Source organism: Artibeus jamaicensis, unplaced genomic scaffold (assembly GCF_021234435.1).
Source record: "Artibeus jamaicensis isolate MK-2021 breed Jamaican fruit bat unplaced genomic scaffold, CSHL_Jam_final contig_585, whole genome shotgun sequence".
NCBI lineage: Eukaryota > Metazoa > Chordata > Mammalia > Chiroptera > Phyllostomidae > Artibeus > Artibeus jamaicensis.
Window position 1 is genome coordinate 998,780 of NW_026521894.1, and position 6,179 is coordinate 1,004,958.

At 41.7% G+C, this 6,179-nt stretch overlaps 1 non-coding gene across 1 annotated transcript; it reads left to right on the forward strand.

Moving 5' to 3' along the window:
* Positions 1–5,697: 5,697 nt before the first annotated feature.
* On the forward strand, positions 5,698–5,861 carry LOC119050848 (U1 spliceosomal RNA). Its single transcript, XR_005082820.2, has one exon. It is a non-coding gene; the product is annotated as a U1 spliceosomal RNA (small nuclear RNA).
* Positions 5,862–6,179: the final 318 nt, after the last annotated feature.

Genomic DNA, 6,179 nt, shown 5'->3' on the forward strand with positions numbered 1-6,179 from the left:
TGGCCTCTTTTTTCCTCTTGTCTTCACCTTTTGCCTCATTCTCTTCCCCTTTCCCTCCCACTCCTGCCATTCCATAACCCATTGTTAAATACCACGTGCTCCAGGCCCACAGCTCAAGTGCCAGGTTACAAAGATGAACAAGAGTCAGATCCCACTTCTAAGAACTCCACCTGGCATGGGAGGCAGGGAAGGAAACAAATAGTCCTAAAATAATGCCATCAAAGGGGGGAGCATGCAGAGTCCCAGTGTCATCCAGAGGAAGGAAGGACTAATTCTGCCTCAGTGACTCAGGAAAAGGTTCACAGAGGTAATACTTAAAGGATGCCTGCTAGTTTTATAAGTAAGAGCTGAAAGGCCTTCAATTCAAAAGGAACCCCAAGGACAAAGATATCAGAAAGCAATATTTGGTCAGTGTGGGTGGAGCATAGTTATGTGGAGACATGCCAAGAGCTGATATCATCCCTTGGGTGGGGCTCCTGCCTGGGCTAAGAAGTGTGGATTTCCTCTTGCAAAACATGGGTTCTTAGAAGGTTTTCAGGAGGAGAAAGGGAAAGATGGACTGTCTCTTTCTTTACGTCAACATCTTCCATGTCCTCCTTCCTTCTCTTCTTCTCCTCCACCTCTTCTTCTCTCACTGTCCTCTCCTTACCATCACCACTGCTCACTCCAGCTGTGCTCTGGTCCAGCTAATTTTACCCAGCTAATAGACTTGGAGTCATTAAAGTACATAGATCCACTTTTGGATCCAACAGCTTCCTTAGCACAAGCAGAACATACCTACCTCTATCTGCCCCTAAACACTCTTACTCCTACACCTAACAATACCAAGTACTGATACTAATGCAATAGTTAGACTAATACCAAATGCTAAGAGTAAATTTTGTGTCTTCTAGTTTAAAAATGCCCTGTGTTCACTGGCAATACTTCATACAAAACTCACAACATAATCAATAAATGTCTGTGAAATGCCTATTCTATACCAGATATTGTGTTAAGTGCTTCACATATATGTTGTCTCATTTAATGCTCACAAGGATCTCATGAGAAATGCATTTATTATGTTCATTTTAAAAAGGAGCAAACTGTCTTGGCTGGTGTGGCTCAGTAGATTGAGTACTGACCTGCAAACCAAAGGGTCGCCAGTTCAATTCCCAATCAGGGCATATGCCTGGGTTGTGGGCTAGGTCCCCAGTAGGGGGCACATGAGGGGCAACCACACACTAACGTTTGTCTTTTTCTCTTTCTTCCCCTCGCTCTAAAAAATAATAAATATAATCTTTAAAAAACTGATAAAATTTAAAAAATATATAAAAATGAACAAGCTGAAGCTCAGAGATGTCAAGTAACTTCACCAAAGTTATATAGCAAGTAAAGAAAGAGCTTGGTTTTAACGCAAGTCTTCTGATTTTAAGTTTAGAATTCTCTCCCACCCACATACAATGATAGGTATAGTCATGATCTACGTTTTACAGGTGGCAGATACTACATTTTTAGAGGTGAAAGTCAAACTAACTCTCCAGTGATATAGGTAAATACAGTGGGTCTGAGAGGCTTTTTGATGTGAGCAAACAGCTAACACTCAAATAACTGCTTGTAAGAACATTGTGGCTTTTTGCTTCACTACTGCATTCACTATGCTCCTTCTTCTGCCCCCCTGCCAACCCAAGTCAGCCTCAAGGGGCAGACAGACCTGGGGGTGAGAGGCTAGGTCACTGGGGCAGTGTAGTGGGGAAGGGGCCTTTAGGCCCATCTGTCACTGTGACAGTCCCATATGTCTCCTGATCATAAAGCTCTCGCCTTCCCCAGAGCAGCTCATTATTCCTCCTGATGTTGTTGCCTGAGGAGCCAGGCTGGCTTCTCTCATGCTGGTGACTGACGACGTGGTGGAACAGCGGCATCCAAGTGCAGCCGCAGCTCCCCAAGGCCCCTCAGCACTGGGGGAGACAGGGTGTGGGCTGGCTGGTCATTGTTCTGAGAATGGCATTGATACATCCCATGTAGATGCAGCTGCAGGGGCAAGCTGCCTACCTGACTGTCTTGTTAGTCAGAGTCGTTCAGACAACTGAGCTTGTGAGTGCTCTCACATGCACAAGGAAAGATGGCAACATGCGTGAGGAGCACAGATTGAGCATGGTTCTAGGCTTATATCACATTGCTTGGTGCCAGAGGGGGCTGAATCTGGTGGTCCAAGATTCAGATTCTGCCATCCAAGGGCTTAAAGTCGATGTGGTGGACAAGGACAGAAATGTGGGGGTATTAACTCTATCCATGATTCAGATGTTTGTGTAGGAGAAATAAGGGTGTGTTTATTTAAGGAAAAATTCAATATTTTTATGACAGTATGGAGAGCATGGGAGACAGTGTGTTATGGTTAAAAAAAAAGCTTCTGCCCTGGCTTGATGGCACGATTTCTTGGAGTGTAGTTCCATACACCAAAAGATTGAGGGTTCAGTTCCTGGTCAGGGCACACATCTGGGTTACAGGTTTGATTCCTAGTTGGGGTGCATATAGAAAGCAGCCAATCAATGTTTCTCTCTCTCTAAGATCAGTAAACATATCCTAATGTGAGGATTAAAATAAAAAAATTTTAAAATGCAGAACTGGCTATCTTGGGGGTGGTGCTTAGACACACTATGTGACCTTTCTGAACTTCATTTTCTTCATCTGTAGAGCAGAGATGATAATAGCACTTATTGTAAAGGGTTGTGGGAAGATGAAATGTTATAAGGCAAATCAAGGACTTAACCTCGTGTCTGGCACATTGCAAGGCATAGGGAGTGATTGCTAGCTGCTATGGATGTTGGGATCAAAGTTGCTGCTTTATATTCCAGCTCTGCTCTTGCCAGTGTGTCACCTTGGATAAGTGGTATATTTTCTCTGAATTTTATCCGTAAGATTGGATGATTGATTGCATCTACCTAAGGAAGTTATGGGAAACACCATACAAGATAAACTATGTAAATTGCCTGGTACATAGTAGGAGTTCAATAAATGATAGCAACCATTAGGTGTCAGCAGAGGTAAGGGTTGAGTTAATCTTATTTCTGACAGGAAATAAAATCCTGTTAGATTTGAATGTCCTAGAAATTAATTTCTTTAAACTTATTCATGGCTATTACTTTACTTTAATCAAAACAAAATGTCTTACTTAAAGTCAAATGATTAGTTTTGCTAATGGAAAGGTAAAAAAGAGTTAATCAATGACCTTTCTATTATTCTTCCCGCCTAGATATTGGCAGGAGTTACACTTTGCCAGAAAGCTGAGTATGCTCCCTGCAAAGTCTCCTTTCTTTTCTTCCTGAACATATCTAAGGTTCCGGCAGCTCAGAATTGGGGGAGGGGTGAGTCTCTGCCTTGCGTCATGCCCTCAAAGTAAAAGTAGCTGACAACCCTTTAATCTTGCCAGAGGTATTTGCAAAGTTAAACTAGGACGTTATTATTCCCACTTCTACATTCGTCTCCCTTAATCCATTCTCCATACTGGAGTCAGAATGATCTTTTAGAAACACAAGCCTCATCATTTCTCTCCCCTGCTTAAAACTCTTTAATGACTTCTCACTGCCCATATTCCTTATCAAGGTTTACAACACTCTCAATTATGGTGCCTGCCAAGCCCTGAAGGATCCTATCCTCCACTCCACCCCCAGCACAGCCACTCTCCTGTCTTACTCATTATTTCTCTTCCCGGAATATCCCAGGATCCTTTCAACTTCCAGGGTTTGCACATAGAGTTTTCTGTGACTAGAATGCTCTCCACTTGGTTAACCTCTATATATCCTTCAAATCTCAATATTAGATGTTCTTTCAAGGGGCATTCCTCAGTTCTCTAGACTGGCTTTTTGCTCCTGTACCATCAGTAAAAGCCAGCTATTCCCCTAGCTCTAGGAATACAAAAAAAAAAAAAATGTGTAAATAGCATCTCTCTTAAGAAGCTTAACTGACCAAGTGGTAGAATGATAGTAAATGGCTTGAGTGCACCCCTTCCTGTATTCGTACCCTTGCAATATGTCTTTGCAGACATTCCCATCAAAAGGTAAGGTCTTTCTTCTGCCCCTTGATTTTGGGCTGTTCCTGTGACCTGCTTTGGCTAACAGAATACAGCAGACATAGTAATGTGTCAATTGCAAGCCTAAAGGCCTTGGGAAACTTTGCAGGTTTCTACTAGATCTATCAAAACTCTTTTATCAAGCTGTCATGTGAAGAAATTCACAGACAAGGGTTAGACACCATGTTTCCAAGTTACCTCTCAGGTCCTAGTCCTCATCCAGCTTGCCCCAGAAGCAAAGCTGCCTAGCAGATTAGCATCTGACAGTAGATATGTGAATAAACTTAACCAAGGCCAGAAGAATCATACAGCTGAACCCAATCAAAACTGCACCTACAGAATCATGAACAAAATTGCAATTTCAAGCTAAAGAGTTGTACAACAGTTTGTTAAACAGAACAGGTTAATGGATACAGGCTTTTTGTAGGATGAAATAAATATAGGCATAAGCAGGTCAGCAACAATACAAGGCAGTGTGTGCTAGGTGTGCCATGAGTAGACAGACAGACAGAAGAGAACAGAAGGATGAAAGGTCACTGAGGACTGGAGTTATTGAGAGGAGATGATTAATTCAGGTACATTGCTATTATATCCTCAAGCAGACTGTAAACTTTCTGAGAATATGGAATATGTCTTAAAACTATTTTGTACTTTCTGCAATGCTTAACACATTTAAGCTACAGTATTCAATTCAAAAGTACCTGATGGATTATTTAAAATAAAGCTATACATGATCATCTATCTTGTGTTCACTTTTATGTTCCCTGCATCTGCACAATGCCTGGAAAAGAGGAGGCACTCAGTAAATACTTATGAATGAATAAATGACCGACTTCATGGATTTAAAAATATTTATTTGTGAGTGTCTTTCCAAAAGATCTCAGGCAGTGTTTCTAGGTATAAACAGTGAGGAGAAAGCACAGAAACCTGGAAGGCAGTAGGATAAACCACCTCACCTAAATCCACCCATCCATTTGTAATTGTCTCAGAGCACAATGTATGGTACATTTGCCCATTATTCTCTTCTTACTTATTCTCTTCCAGCTTCTCACCAACTTTTTCTCTTCTTTTTCCTCTTATTTTTTCTTCTTTTTCAGTTCTCTGTTTTCTTGTGCGCCTGATTCTCTCTGAGTTAACATCTTTAATGTATAGTAATGATTAAGTTTAAGGTCATGGCTCTGTGTTGGAAGGGAATGGGTGATGTGGGTGGCAGATGCAGGGTTTCTGTGGTAGGTGCAGTGAGAATAGGCTCTGCACACTCAATTCTCTTACTCCTTCCACACTCCACCCCCATCACCAAAAAAAAAAAAAAAAAAAAAGTAAGGGAAAACATGGGGATAAAATGAAAAACAAAGGATATATGTTTTTTGTCTAAGACTGACTCTGTCTGGATTGTTCTTCCAGACCTGAACTTGCCCCCTGAGAGCAGTGTTCTTGCTATACTCTGTGTACCTGCAGCCTTCTAGTATCTTGATAACTATCCCTTCTCTGGTGGCATGGAGTCAACATTTGGCTCAGAATGCAGGGACTTCTGAAGGTAACTCTTTGAGTCTACCCTCTAGGTATACGCCCTTTATATTACAAGTGCAATTTGCATATGTCCTCTTCACCTTGGCTCTGGTTCACCTCTCCCTTTCAAGATCGTACCCTCTATACTTATCTGGTAGGGGAAATAACATGATCACAAAGGTGGTTTTCCCGGAGCGAGGCTTATCCATTGCACTCTGGATGTGCTGACCCCTGCAATTTCCCCAAATGTGGGAAACTCGACTGCATGATTTGTGGTAGTCATGCTCTCCCTTGGGGGGCGGAAGATCATGCCCTCTTATTCAAATTAGTCTATCCTGACTTCTTGTAGCCTTCCTTGGTTTGTCTCCCCTTAAACCACTGCGTATTTCCGTATGTTATTAATTTGATTTTGCCTTACAATAAATAATCTCATGCCATTTACTGTTTTAAGCTTCACTAACTAAGGTCCTAGAATGAAAGGATTAGCCTTTCTTTGCATGTTTCTAGAACCAAGAACAACCCTAGACACATTGTAAGTTCAAAAATTCATTTGCTAAGTGAGTGTATGAGTGCATGTCCCTGGGAACGGCTGTTTATTTTGAAAGCCCTGTATCTTTAAAAAACA